At 42.1% G+C, this 15,426-nt stretch overlaps 1 protein-coding gene across 1 annotated transcript in view; it reads right to left on the reverse strand.

Moving 5' to 3' along the window:
- The window catches only part of LOC139757605 (sodium-dependent proline transporter-like), a 51,292-nt gene extending 38,379 nt beyond the window's left edge, over window positions 1-12,913 (reverse strand). The window contains exons 1-2 of the mRNA XM_071678241.1: window positions 12,786-12,913; window positions 7,986-8,074 (exon numbers count right to left, since the gene is read on the reverse strand). The gene's annotated coding sequence lies outside the window, so the exon portion shown is untranslated. The remainder of the gene's footprint in view (window positions 1-7,985; window positions 8,075-12,785) is intronic.
- Between the last annotated feature and the right edge of the window lie 2,513 nt (window positions 12,914-15,426).

Raw genomic sequence — 15,426 nt, forward strand, 5'->3', positions numbered from 1 at the left:
GTAAGAAAGATGTGTGATTATAAAAAGAATGTGGTTGAGGGAGCAGAAAAGGGTGTATTGAAATGGTTTGATCACATGGAGAGAATGAGTGAGGAAAGATTGACGAAGACGATTTGTGTCAGAGGTGACGGGAACGAGAAGTGGGAGACCAGATTGGAGGTGGAAGGATGGAGTGAAAAAGATTTTGAGCGATCGGGGCCTGTACATACAGGAGAGTGAAAGGCGTGCAAAGAATAGAGTGAATTGGAACGATGTGGTATACCGGGGTTGACGTGCTGTCAGTGGATTGAACTAAGGCATGTGAAGCATTTGGGATAAACCGTGGAAAGTTTTGTGGGGCCTGGATGTGGAAAGGGAGCTGTGGTTTCGGTGCATTACGCGTGACAGCTAGAGACTGAGTGCGAACGAATGTGACCTTTGTTGTCTTTTCCTAGCGGTACCTCTCGCGCGCGCGCGCGCTGGGAGGGGGGGGGGGGTGCTGTTTCATGTGTGGCGAGGTGGCGACCGGAATGGATGAAAGCAAGTATGAATATGTGCATGTGTATGTATGTATATGTCTGTGTATGTATATGTATGTATACGTTGAAATGTATAGGTACGTATGCGTGGGTGCATGTGTATGTGGGTGGGTTGGGCCATTCTTTCGTGTTTCCTTGCGCTACCTTGCTAACGCGGGACGCAGCGACTAAGTATAAAAAATACTATATATATATATATATATATATATATATATATATATATATATATATATATATATATATATAATGAGTGGACGGACCAGTCTTCGTCTGTTTTCTGTGCTACCTCGCTGACGCGGAAAACAGCGATTATGTATAAAAATGATATATGTATATGTTTTTTCTTTCTATACTTGATCGCCGCTTTACATGCAAGTAAGTTAGCGCCTGGAACAGATGAAGAAAGCCTACATCTGCTCATATCCATTTTCAAGCTTGTCCATTGTAATGCATCGAAACCAAAGCTCCCTAATCCTCATTCAGGCCCCACAGACGGCACGTTGACCACATTATACCACATCGTTCCAGTTCACTCCATTCCTTGCACACCGCTCACCTTCCTGCATTTCCAGGCCTAAATCGCTGGAAATCTTTTTCACTTCATCCTTCCATCGCCATTTTGGTCTCCCGCTTCCTTTTCCTTCCACTTCTGACACATCTTTTTTATGGTCGACCTTTCCTCATTCTCTCCATACGGCCAAACCAGAGGAGTCTGTCTGTTGGTGTTTGGATTTATCATCTTTTATGAAGTGTTTGCACCTGATGAAATGGATTATCCCATGTAACACGCAGTGCTGCGTGCATTGAACAGAATGACAAAATTATCCAAACATCTGTTGTATCGCGATTTTATCTACATAACTGTTTTAGTTATTTTATTATACTTTGTCGCTGTCTCCCGCGTTAGCGAGGTAGCGCAAGGAAACAGACGAAAGAGTGGTCCAACTCACCCACATACACATGTATATATACATATACGTCCTCACATGCACATATACATACCTATACATCTCAACGTATATATATATATATATATATATATATATATATATATATATATATATATATATATATACATATACATATATACACATGTACATAATTCATACTGTCTGCCCTTATTCATTCCCGTCGCCACCCCGCCACACGTAAATTGACAACCCCATCCCCCCGATGTGCGCGAGGTAGCACTAGGAAAAGACAACAAAGGCCACATTCGTTCGCACTCAGTTACTAGATGTCATATATCATGCACCGAAACCACAGATCCCTTTCCACATCCAGGCCCCACAAAACTTTCCATGGTTTACCCCAGACACTTCACATGCCCTGGTTCAATCCATTAACAGCACGTCGACCCCGGTATACCACATCGTTCCAATTAATTCTATTCCTTGCATGCATTTCACCCTCCTCCATGTTCAGGCCCCGATCACTCAAAATCTTTTTCACTCCATCTTTCCACCTCCAATTTGGTCTCCCACTTCTCCTCGTTCCCTCAACCTGTGACACATATATCCTCTTTGTCAATCTTTCCTCACTCATCTCTCCATGTGACCAAACTGTTTCAAAACACCCTCTTCTACTCTCTCAACCACTCTTTTTGTTACCACACATCTCTCTCACCCTTTCATTACTTACTCGATCAAACCACCTCACATCACATATTGTCCTTAAACATCTCATTTCCAGCACATCCACCCTCCTCCGCACAACTCTTATCTGTAGCCCACGCCTCGCAACCATATAACATTGTCGGAACCACTATTCCCTCAAACATACCCATTTTTGCTTTCCGACGTAACGTTTTTGCCTTCCACAAATTTTTCAACACTCCCAGAACTTTCGCCCCCTCCCCCACCTTATGCCTCACTTCCGCTTCCATGGTTCCATCCGCTGCCAAATCCACTCCGAGATATCTTAAAGACTTCACTTCCTTCAGTTTTTCTCCATTCAAACTTACCTCCCAATTGACTTGTCCTTCAACCTCACTGTACCTAATAACCTTGCTCTTATTCACATTTACTCTCAGCTTTCTCCTTTCACACACTTTACCAAACTCAGTCACCAGCTTCTGCAGTTTCTCACACGAATCAGCCAGCAGCGCTGTATCATCAGCGAACGACAACTGACTCACTTCCCAAGCTCTCTCATCCACAACAGACTGCATACTTACCCCTCTCTCCAAAACTCTTGCATTGACCTTCCTACAACCCCATCCATAAACAAATTAACCAACCATGGAGACAACCCGCACCCCAGCCGCAAACCGACATTAACTGAGAACCAATCACTTTCCTCGCTTCCTACTCGTACACATGCCTTACATCCTCGATGAAAACTTTTCACTGCTTTTAACAACTTGCCTTCCACACCATATATTCTTAATACCTTCCACAGAGCATCTCTATCAACTTTATCATATGCCTTCTCCAGATCCATAACTGCTACATACAAATCCATTTGCTTTTTTTCTAAGTGTTTCTCACATACATTCTTCAAAGCAAACACCTGATCCAAACATCCTCTACCACTTCTGAAACCCTACTGCTCTTCCCCAATCTGATGCTCTGTACATGCCTTCACCCTCTCATTCAGTACCCTCCCATATGATTTCCCAGGAATACTCAACCAACTTATACCTCTGTAATTTGAGCACTCACCTTTATCCCATTTGCCTTTGTACAATGGCACTATGCAAGCATTCCGCCTATCCTCAGGCACCTCACCATGAGTCATACATACAATAAATAACCTTACCAACCAGTCAACAATACAGTCACCCCCTTTTTTAATAAATTCCACTGCAATACCATCCAAACCCGCTGCCTTGCCGGCTTTCATCTTCTGCAAAGCTTTTACTACCTCTTCTCTGTTTACCAAATCATTTTCCCTGACCCTCTCATTTCGCACACCACCTCGACCAAAACGCCCTATATCTACCACTCTTATCATCAAACACATTCAACAAACCTTCAAAATACTCACTCTATCTCCTTCTCACATCATCACTTCTTGTTATTACCTCCCCATTAGCCCCCTTCACCGATGTTCCTACTTGTTCTCTTGTCTTACGCACTTTATTTACCTTCTTCCAAAACATCTTTTTATTCTCCCTAAAATTTAATGATACTCTCTCACCCCAACTCTCATTTGCCCTCTTTTTCACCTCTTTGACCTTTCTCTTGACCTTCTGCCTTTTTCTTTTATACATCTCCCACCACTCATTACGCTTTCTAATCTGCCCACCTCCCACGCTTCTCATGCCACAAGCTTCTTTTTTTGCGCAAGCCATCGCTGCTTCCCTAAAGACATCCCATTCCTCCCGCACTCCCCTTACGTCCTTTGCTCTCACCTTTTTCCATTCTGCACTCAGTCTCTCCTGGTAATTCCTCACACAAGTCTCCTTCCCAAGCTCACTTACTCTCACCACTCACAATACCCCAACATTCTCTCTTCTTTTCTGAAAACCTCTACAAATCTTCACCTTCGCCTCCAACAAGATAACGATCAGACATTCCTCCAGTTGCACCTCTCAGCACAGTAACATCCAAAAGTCTCTTTCGCGCGCCTATCAATTAACACATAATCCAATAACGCTCTCTGGGCATCTCTCCTACTTACATACATATACTTATGTATATCTCTCTTTTTAAAGGTATCAAGAATATATGGTGTGGGAGGAAAGTTGCTAGAAGCAGTGAGAAGTTTTTATCGAGGATGTAAGGCATGTGTACGAGTAGGAAGAGAGGAAAGTGATTGGTTCTCAGTGAATGTTGGGTTGCAGCAGGGGTGCGTGATGTCTCCATGGTTCTTTAATTTGTTTATGGATGGGGTTGTTAGGGAAGTGGATGCAAGAATTTTAGAGAGGGGCAAGTATGCAGTCTGTTGTGGATGAGAGAGCTTGGGAAGTGAGTCAGTTGTTGTTCGCTGATGATACACCGCTGCTGGCTGATTCGTGTGAGAAACTGCAGAAACTGGTGACTGAGTTTGGTAAAGTGTGTAAAAGAAGAAAGCTGAGAGTGAATGTGGATAAGAGCAAGGTTATTAGGTACAGTAGGGTTGAGGGACAAGTCAATTGGGAGGTAACTTTGAAAGGAGAAAAACTGAAGGAAGTGAAGAGTTTTAGATATCTCGGAGTGGATTTGGCAGCGGATGGAACCATGGAAGCGGAAGTGAGTCACAGGGTGGGGGAAGGGGTGAAAGTTATGGGAGCATTGAAAAATGTGTGGAAGGCGAGAACATTATCTCGGAAAGCAGAAATGGGTGTGAACGTAGAAAGTTAAGAGTTAATGTGAATAAGGCAAGGTTATTAGGTTCAGCAGGGTTCAGAGACAAGTTAGTTGGGATGTAAATTTGAATGGAGAAAAAATGAAGCGAAGTGTTTTAGATATCTGAGTGTGGACTTACCATCGAATGGAACCATGGAAACTGAAGTGTGGAAAGAGAACATTATTTCGAATGTTTGAAGGAATAGTAGTTCCGACAATATTATAAGGGTACGAGGCATGGGTTATAGATTGGGTTTACGTATGAGGGAGGATGTGGTGGAAATTAAATGTTTGAGGACAATATTTAGTGTGAGGTGGTATGATCAAGTAATGTAAAGGTAGGAGAGATGTGTGGTAATAAAAACAGTTTGGTTGAGAGAACAGAAGTGGGTGTGTTGAAAAGGTTTGGACACATGGAGAAAATGAGTGAGGAAAGATTGACCAAGAGGATATATGTGTCAGAGTTTGAGGGAACAAGGAGAATGGGGAGACCAAATTGGAGGTGGAAAGATGGAGTCAGGCAGTTTTTGAGCGATCAGGACCTGAATATGCAGGAGGGTGAGAGGCGTGCAAGGAATAGAGTGAATTGGAAAGATATGATATACAGGGGTCGACGTGCTGTCAATAGATTGAACCAGTTCACTTTATCCCGTGCACGCCTTTCGCCGTTCTGCATTCAGGCCTCTATTGCTCAAAATCTTTTTCGCTCAATCCATCTACCTACCATTTGGTCTCCCCGTTCTCCTTGTTCCCTCCACTTCTGGCTCGTTTATCCTCTCTGTCAACCTTTCCTCACTCATTCTGTGTGTACGTCCAAATCATTTCAGCACAGCCTCTTCTGCGCTCAACCACACTCTTATTACCACACATCTAGCTTACCCTTTCATTACTTACTCGGTGAAACCGCCTCACATCACATACTGTCCTCAGACACTGCATTTTCCAACATATTTACCATCCTACGCAGTCTCATATATAGCCCATGCCTTGCATCCATATAATAATGTTGGGACTACTATACCTTCAAACATAGCCATTTTTGCCTTCCCAAATAACGGTCTCTCCATTTTTTTTTTCTTTTTCACATATTCACTAGTGATCCTAGAACTTGCGCCCTCTCACCCACCCTACGAATCACTTCTGCTTCCATGGTTCCAATTCGCTGCCGTGACCGTCTCCTATGCGTCGAAAGCGCTTCACTTCCTATATTTCTCCATTCAGACTAGCACCCCAACTCAACTGTCCTTAAACTCTGTTAAGTCTAATAACCTTGCTTATATTCACGTTTACTCTCTGCTTTCTCCTTTTTTTACACTTCCAAATTCAGTCACCAATTTTTGCAGTTTCTCACTCGAATCAGCCACCTGTGTTGTACCATCAGCAAGCAGCAACTGACTCACTTTCCAGGTCCTCTCATCCCCTACAGACTGCATATTCACCCCTCTCTCTAAGACTTGCAATTTCCTACCTCACGCACATTCTTTAAAGCAAACCCCTGATCCACACATAATGTTCTCGACTTCCACACATTCTTGAAGGCCCCCAGAATTTTCGCCCCCTCCCCCACCCTATGACCCACTTCCGCTTCCATGGTTCCATCCGCTGCCAGATCCACTCCCAGATATCTAAAACACTTCACTTCCTCCAGTTTTTCTCCATTCAAACTCACCTCCCAATTGACTTGACCCTCAACCCTACTGTACCTAATAACCTTGCTCTTATTCACATTTACTCTTAACTTTCTTCTTCCACACACTTTACCAAACTCAGTCACCAGCTTCTGCAGTTTCTCACATGAATCAGCCACCAGCGCTGTATCATCAGCGAACAACAACTGACTCACTTCCCAAGCTCTCTCATCCCCAACAGACTTCATACTTTTATTTTTGTGAGGCTCCTGCAGCGCTCAGGAAGACGGCCACGTCGATTGGTTGGAACTATAGGTCATGAGGTGTTGTGATGTGTTTGCATCTATTTATGGAGCGTTTGTGGCTTTTTTTTTTTTTAGTGGATTCCAAGCCCGATTTCTAAATCAGTCAATATAGAGAAGTTTTATACTTATTACGATTCAGCCGTCATATACTTTTTTTTTTTTTTTTTTTTTTTGAAAGATTTTAAACGCGGAAAACCGCGCCTTTGTGACGGCAGGTTACGGCCTGTCGTGGATGCTTTCCTTCCGTGCATAGACGTATATGACCCTAATCTTAATCAAACCGAATAACAACACATAGTACACGAGCCACAGACCATGGGAAGAGTGCAGAAATACTAGCTAAACGCCCAAAATTGTGCAGGACCAATGATAAGTGTTAGAACTAGGTTAGAATTGTACCATCCCTGAAAAAAAAAATTGTTCCATCCAGATATTGTTCCGTGATCTTCGTATATTTTTGCAATGGTTCATTAGAACTCTCCGGAGAATTACAGAATGTCAGCATCATGTAAACTCACTCTCTTTTTAAAAATTACTCTTCCCCGTACGTTCTGTTTGAGTGATTACTGAGACTTGTCGTAATCTTTTTAAACATGGGCCAATCCTCCTAATTCACTGACTTGATTTTCCCCTCCTTCCTTTTCATGTATTCCTCTACATAAGCCATGTTAGATATCATCCTTTTAGTAAATCTTGTCTCCCGTCGTGTATCCCTCTACATAAATCATGTTTGATCTCAGTCCTTTAGTAAAAAATTTGTCTCCAGTCATGTATCCCTCTACATAGATCATGTTTGATCTCAATCCTTTAGTAAAAATATGTCTCCAGTCGTGTATCCCTCTACATAGATCATGTTTGATATCAATCCTTTAGTAAAGATATGTCTCCAATCATGTATCCTTCTACATTGATCATGTTTGATCTCAATCCTTTAGTAAATTTTGTCTCCTCTACCTTAGCAATATGAGGTTGGGTTTTCCCGAATCTCTATCCTTCATATCTAGCTCCCTTCCGTTTGTCACTAGTCCAGCACCTTTTATAAGTGTGGAAGAGGACAAAAACATTGTTCAGTACAGCAGGAAAGGCGACGGGGTAAATAAGGTGATTAGTGGAGAAACGCTTGTAACATTTATGACTGTATAGTATCAAAGACGTTTCGCATTAAGTCATCCTCTCTCTCTCTCTCTCTCTCTCTCTCTCTCTCTCTCTCTCTCTCTCTCTCTCTCTCTCTCTAGCAGTGTAGATCAAGGATGAGGCACTGACCTCGGCAGCCTGGCGGTAGGTTGCTGTCGCGTCTTCTCTCTGTCCTCCTCCTCTTCCAGGAACAATCTTGACCTTTTGCTTCAGGCCGCCTGCAGCCGTAGGACATCAGAGGCACAGTGGTCAGGAGGGAAGGGAAATTTACAGCAAGATGAGTGAAGTACAATATGAAGAGAGGAGCATGAAAACTGGCAAGGAATATTACGGGAGAAGCATTGAACACATAAACCTTCTTATATATATATATATATATATATATATATATATATATATATATATATATATATATATATATATATATTCCTATTAGTCCACGGGAAAATTAAACACGAGAAGTTCCCAAGTGCACTTTCGTTTGATAATCACATCATCAGGGGAGATACAAGAAAGAAATATAACAGTCAGTTGATATACGACGAAGGAGGAGTCAAGCGGGGAGTGCTCTCCTCGAAAGCTCAGATTGGTGTGTCTGAGTGTGTGTGGATGTAACCAAGATGAGAAGAAGAGAGATAGGTAGTATGTTTGAGGAAAGAAACGTGGATGATTGACTCTGAGTGAAACGAAGCTCAAGGGTAAAGGGAAAGAGTGGTTTAGGAAAGTCTTGGAAGTAGTCATGGGTTGGTGAGAGGACAAGAGCTAAGGAAGGAGTTGCCTTACTCCTGAAGCAGGAGTTGTGGGAGTAATAGATGGGTGATTATTGGTGCTTATGCAACTGGTCATGAGAAGAAAGATCATGAGAGACAAGTGTTTTGGGAACAGCTGAGTGAATGTGTCAGCAGCTTTGATGCGCGAGGCCGGGTTTTAGTGATGGATGATTTAAATGCAGTGAGTAATGTGGCAGTTGAGGATATAATTGGGGTATATGTTGAGGAAAAAGCTTGTGGATTTGTGTGTTGAGAAAAGACTGGTGATTGGGAATACCTGGTTTAAAAAGAAAGATATACATGAATATACGTATGTTAGTAGGAGAGATGGTCATAGGGCATTATTGGATTACGTGTTAATCGATAGGTGTGTCAAAGAGAGACTTGGATGTAAATGTGCTGAGAGGGACAGCTGGAGGGATGTCTGATCACTTTCATGTGGAGGCGAAGGTGAAGATTTGCAGAAGTTTTCAAAAAAGAAAAGAGAATGTTGGGGAGAAGAGAGTTGTGAGAGTAAATGAGCTTGGAAAGAAGACTTGTGTGAGGAAGTACCAGGAGAGAATGATTATAGAATGGCAAACGGTGAGAGCAAATGACGTGAGGGGAGTGGGTGAGGAATGGGATGTATTTAGGGAAGCAGTGATGGCTTGCACAAAAGATGCATATGGCATGAGAAAGGTAGGAGATGGGCAGATTAGAAAGAGTAGTGAGTGGTGGGATGAAGTAAAGTTGTTATTGAAAGAGAAAAGAGAGGCGTTTGGATGGTACCTTTAGGGAAGTAGTGCAGATGACTGGGAGATGTATAAAAGAAAGCGGCAGGAGGTCAAGAGAAAGGTGCAAGGGTTGAAAAAGAGGACAAAAGAAAGTTGGGGTTAGAGAGTATTAAATTTTAGGGCGAATAAAAGGATGTTTTGGAAAGAGGTAAATAAAGTACGTAAGAAAAAAACAAATGGGAAAATCGGTGAAGGGGGCATGTGGGGAAGTAATACCAGCCAGTGATGAAGTGAGACGGAGATGGAGTGAGTATTTTGAAAATTTGTTAAACGTGTTTAGTGATAGAAGGGCAGATATCGGGTGTTTTGGTCGGGGTGGTGTGCGAAGTGGGAGGGTCAAGGAGAATTATTTGTTTAAGAGAGAAGTAGTGAAAACTTGGCGGAAGATGAAATGCGGCAAGGCGGCGAGTTTAGATGTTATTGCAGTGGAATTTATTAAAAAAGGGGTGACTATTGTTGATTGGTTAGTCAGGATATTCATTGTATGTATGGACCTTGGAGAGTGCCTGAGAATTGGCGAAATGCATACATAGTGCCATTGTACACAGGCAAAGGGGATAAATGTGAGTTTTCAAACTACAAAGGCATAAGTCTGTTGAGTATTCCTGGGAAATTATATGGGAGGGTACTGATTGAGAGGGTGAAGGCATGTGCAGAACATCAGAAGGGGAAGAGCAGTGTGGTTTCAGAAGTGGTAAAGGATGTGTGGATCAGGTGTTTGCTTTGAAGAATGTTTGTAAGAAATACTTAAAAAAAAACATGGATTTGTATGTAGCATTTATGGATCTGGAGAAAGCATATGATAGAATTCATAGAGATGCTCTGTGGAAGGTATTAAGAGTATATGGTGTGGGAGGCAAGTTGCTGGAAGCAGTGAAAAGTTTTATCGAGGGTGTAAGGCATATGTAAGAGTAGGAAGAGAGGAAAGTGATTGGTTCCCAGTGAAGATCGGTCTGCGGCAGGGTTGTATGATGTCCCCATGGTTGTTTGATTTGTTTATGGTTGGGGTGGTTAGTGAGGTAAATGCAAGAGTTTTGGAGAGAGGGACGAGTATGCAGTCTGTTGGGGATGAGAGGGCCCGGGAAGTGAGACAGTTGTTGTTCGCTGATGTTACAGCTCTGGTGGCTGATTCGAGTGAGAAACTGCAGAAGTTGGTGACAGAGTTTGGAAAAGTGTGGGAAAGGAAAAAGTTGAGAGTAAATGTGAATAAGAGCAATGTTATTAGGTTCAGTAGGGTTGAGGAACACGTTAATTGGGATGTAAGTTTGAATGGAGAAAAATGGATGGAAGTGAAGGGTTTTAGATATCTTGGAGTGAACTTAGCAGCGGATGGAACCATGGAAGAAGTGAGTCACAGGGTGGGGGAGGGGGCGAAGGTTCTGGGAACGACGAAGAATGTGTGGAAGGAGAGAACGTTATGTTGGAGAGCAGAAAATAGGTATGTATGAAGGAATAGTAGTTCCAACAATGTTATATGGTTGCGAGGCATGGGCTATAAAATAGGGTTGTACGGAGAAGGGTGGATGTGTTTGAAATGAAATGTTTGAAGACAATATGTATTGTGAGGAGGTTTGATCGAGTAAGTGATAAAAGGGTGGTAAGGGAGATGTGTGGAAATAAAAAGTGTGGTTGAGGGAGTAGAAGAGGGTGTGTTGAAATGGTTTCAACTTATGAATGGAATGAGAGAGGAAAGATTGACAAAGAGGATATATATGTCAGAGGTGAAGGAAACAAGGAGAAGCGTAAGACTGAATTAGAGGTGAAAGGAACATGTCATCAGATTAAAGGATTTAGAATGGTGGGATAATGAGCACAAGAAGGAAATAGGAACACCGTAAATTTTTCAGTGCATGTTTGGTAGAATGTGAACTTGGGGAACTGAAGTACTTAACCGAGTCACGGACAGATGAGAAAGATGAGAACTTCGGTGTGGCACTCAACCCAGTGATATCTGCCTACATCTGCGTGCTCAAGAAGTTGCTGAAACCCTCTAAATGAACCGCTAAACAAAATAAGATGGGAAAATTTCAAAGATTAACTAAAAGGATTCACTCGAAGGGGTGTTGGAAGGAGGAAATGTAGTGCCTGTATTTAAGAGAGGAGATCGGGATAGTGCATTAAAGTAAAGGCAGGTATGACTAGCAAGTATGGGTTAGGAAATGGATTCTTGGGGAACTTTAGGGAGTGAAACTTCAATGGTTTGAGGCGATAAGATTGTGTGTATTACCAGTTCGCTCTACGTCGGTGGTTTTAGACAGCCTTATGACAATCTGGCTCTCTCTCTCTCTCTCTCTCTCTCTCTCTCTCTCTCTCTCTCTCTCTCTCTCTCTCTCTCTCTCTCTCTCTCTCCCTAGGCGTTTGATCGAAAAGAAAACCGAGCTGGAAAATGAATGCCAGAGATGCCTTTTTAAGCAGGGGGAGGGGAAAAAATATAGTGTTGTCTCAGGATGAGTTTGCTGACTGTATCACACTTTGATGAATGGTGTGATGTGTTTCGTAATTGCGACAGCCTGCGATGAGATCTGGGCGGGTACAAGAAACCCGAGTCAGATACATGACCAGTGGCATTCACTCGTTACCATCCGTTGATGTAATGGAGGCCCGTGAAACCAAACGTTGCTCCTACGTAGCGCTTCCGCTGAACAGAGTGTAAACACGAGAGGTACCAAAGTTAGAGAAAGGGACCTTGATCAGCTGCGATACACCTCTTCTCAACAGAAAGCTGTGCGATAACTTAGAATAGCTGCGAGGAAGTCAAATGATATCTTAATATCAATATCTTCTTCAAGAACGAAGAATCTTCACCACTAATTCGATTCAACACCAGTTTGGTCTCTCGGCTTCTTGGAAACGCACGCTAGTTGATTTTTACAGTTCAGAGGAAGCAACAAAAACGGTTCCTGATCTACGTAATCTACACTACTGGGAGGGAGTAAGCAGCCTTGGAATCGCCCATATCTGAAGACAAAAGGTCAAGGTGAAGTATCGTGAAGAATTCAAGTTCCTGCACTGGGTCGATTCGGTGATAGGCTAGCATTATTTGGGACAACACAGCGAAAGAAACTGAAGATTGAGCAGTTGATACGAGAATATATATATATATATATATATATATATATATATATATATATATATATAGAGAGAGAGAGAGAGAGAGAGAGAGAGAGAGAGAGAGAGACAAAAATTTGAACAGATAAGATGACGGGATATGAATGCAGCAGTCATGATAGCGAATAACGTGAGAGAATCTTGATAGGAACCAGACTTAAAGAAATGGAATCTTATAGGTGTAACCACACACACACACACACACACACTTAGAAAAGTACGTAATGGCACATTAAGAAAAAACACGTTCGAGCACACACACTTATAAGGCTACAGACCTTGAGGCTGCAACAGACATATCTGGGTATTGGCATCACAGGTTTCGCACGGGCAATACTCAACTTGGCATTCGCAGGAACGGCCCAGCTTCTCCTGCAGGAGAGCGTGGGAGTACACGCCTGCTCCCTCGTCCATGGTGCGACTGAGGCTGCTGCAAGAGGAAAAATCCTCCCCAACGCCACGGAAGATTTCCAAATGCTACTTCGACCAATCAGGTCCCAGTCTGGGATACCAATCAATTATTATTGGTGGAGAATTATGTCGACTTTGTTCACCCTACTCAACTCTGATTATAATATTTCCACCATGGGGTCGCCTGTAGGTCGGCAGAATCGTTATGATCGTCATCAGAATATAGTTGTAATGCAGAAATATACAAAGGAAAGGTAACCCCTGTATTGATCTGTATCTCCGACCTTTCCGTGCCTCCGAAATCTGGGACGCCCGTGTATTCGAGGCTCGAAGGCTCTTGCGTGCTGCCGGTATGGCCTTTAGGGGAGATATCGATACATGTTTACCATATTTCAGAATCCTACATATCTTATTAAACGCGATGGCTGATACTAGGCAGCGCTAAAAGGGGTTTGATCAATGATTTAGATACTAAGTGGCATCATCTAGAGTTTCATGAATTCCCACGAGAAGAATTTTGATTTTTTTTTTTCTTCCTGAGTCTTCAGTCCCGTTGTATAATGTCAGTTTTAGATTAAATGCCTCTGATCGATACTTCAAAAACATAGGTACAAAGGTTTTTCACAAAGATGATAGTTTTGCATAAATCGTCTACTTGAAGCCTATGTACTATGACTACCATAATTTTTTTTTCTTTTTTTTGCCGTACAAGAACAGGCTCACCTACTGATTTCCAGTATACCCGCTGTAGGTGTCTTAAGTTCTGTAGAGAAAGTAGTACCTACTAAACCATCTCTTTTATCAGCCTCGCTCTTTATTTTGGTAGTCATTACATACTTCTGACATGTAACGTCTCGTGAAATCGAAGCTGCAACCGAACTTACGCAGTGAGAGCCCTGAATGCTGTTCAAATATTCAAAGCATTCCTGTAGACCTGTGTCATCTGTTGGTGGTTAGTAGGGAAGGTCGTGTGATTGTCATCCAGCGCTACGTAGAAGATAAAGGCAACGTTGCGCTCACTGTGTTACCAGTAGAAAATGTTATATTTTACTTTTTTTCTTTGAACGGAAATCAATGCACTGCCGTTGCTAGTAGCATTCGCATTTACGAGAAGATGCTTTACTGAACGTCATACCTTTATTCCAGTTTAACTTTAAGTTTCATTTATTCTTGGTGTTTAGGTCAGGATTTGTCATTACCTTTGGGGGACGGGGGAAGGTTCTAGAAGCGATGAAGAATGTGTAGAAGGCGAGAACATTATCTCGGAGGGCAAAAATGGGTATGTTTAAAGGAATAATGGTTCCAACAATGTTATATGGTTGCGAGGCGTGGGCTATAGATAGGGTTGTACGGAGGAGGTTTGATGTGTTGGAAATTAAATGTTTGAGGACAGTATATGGTGTGAGGTGGTTTGATCAAGTAATGAAAGGGTAAGAGTGATGTTTGATAATAAAAAGAGTGTGGTTGAGAGAGAGAGAGCGAGCAGAAGAGGGTATTTTGAAAAGGTTTGGACATATGGAGAGAATAAGTGAGGAAAGGTTGACAAAGACGATATATGTGTCAGAAGTGGAGGGAACAAGGAGCTGGAGACCAAATTGGAGGTGAAAGGATGGAGTGAAATAGCTTTTGAGCAATCGGGACCTGAAGATGCTGGAGGATGAGAGGCGTGCAAGAAATATAGTGAATTGGAACGATGTGGTATCCCGGGGTCGACGTGCTGTCAGTGGATTGAACCAGGGCATGCATGTGAAACATCTGGGGTAAACCATGGAAAGGTCTGTGGGGCCTGGATGTGGATAAGGAGCTGTGGTTTCGGTGCATTACACATGACAGCTAGAGACTAAGTGTGAATGAATATGGCCTTTTTTTATCTGTTTTCCTGGCGCTACCTCGCTGACACGGGGTGGCAATGCTGCTTCCTGTAGGGCGGGGTGGCCGAGAATGGATGAAGACAAGCAAGTATGAATGTGTATAAATGTATATGTTTATTTGTATGTATATGTGTATATTGATATGTATATATATGTATGTGTACGTGTATGTATATATGTGTGTATATGAGTGGATGGGTCTTCGTCTGTTTCCTGGAGCCTACCTCGCTGACGCAGGAGACGGCGATCAAGTATAAAAAAAATTCTGAGTACTTTAAATTCATTTATGTTTCTACGTCAGTTTTTACAAACAAATTATTTTTTTGTTTCTGGTGTACCACATTTTCCTGCGTGCCCCACTTACTTTCAAAATATCACATCATGAATTTTCGAATTTTCATTCAGCTGATTTTATTTATAATGTTGTAATGAATTCTCTGAGCCTTATGAATATATATATATATATATATATATATATATATATATATATATATATATATATATATATATATATATATATATATATTTTTTTTTTTTTTACTTTTTTTTTTTCAAACTATTCGCCATTTCCCGCGTTAGCGAGGTAGCGTTAAGAACAGAGAACTGGGCCACTGAGGGAATATCCTCACCTGGCCCC

This window comes from Panulirus ornatus, chromosome 27 (assembly GCF_036320965.1).
Source record: "Panulirus ornatus isolate Po-2019 chromosome 27, ASM3632096v1, whole genome shotgun sequence".
NCBI lineage: Eukaryota > Metazoa > Arthropoda > Malacostraca > Decapoda > Palinuridae > Panulirus > Panulirus ornatus.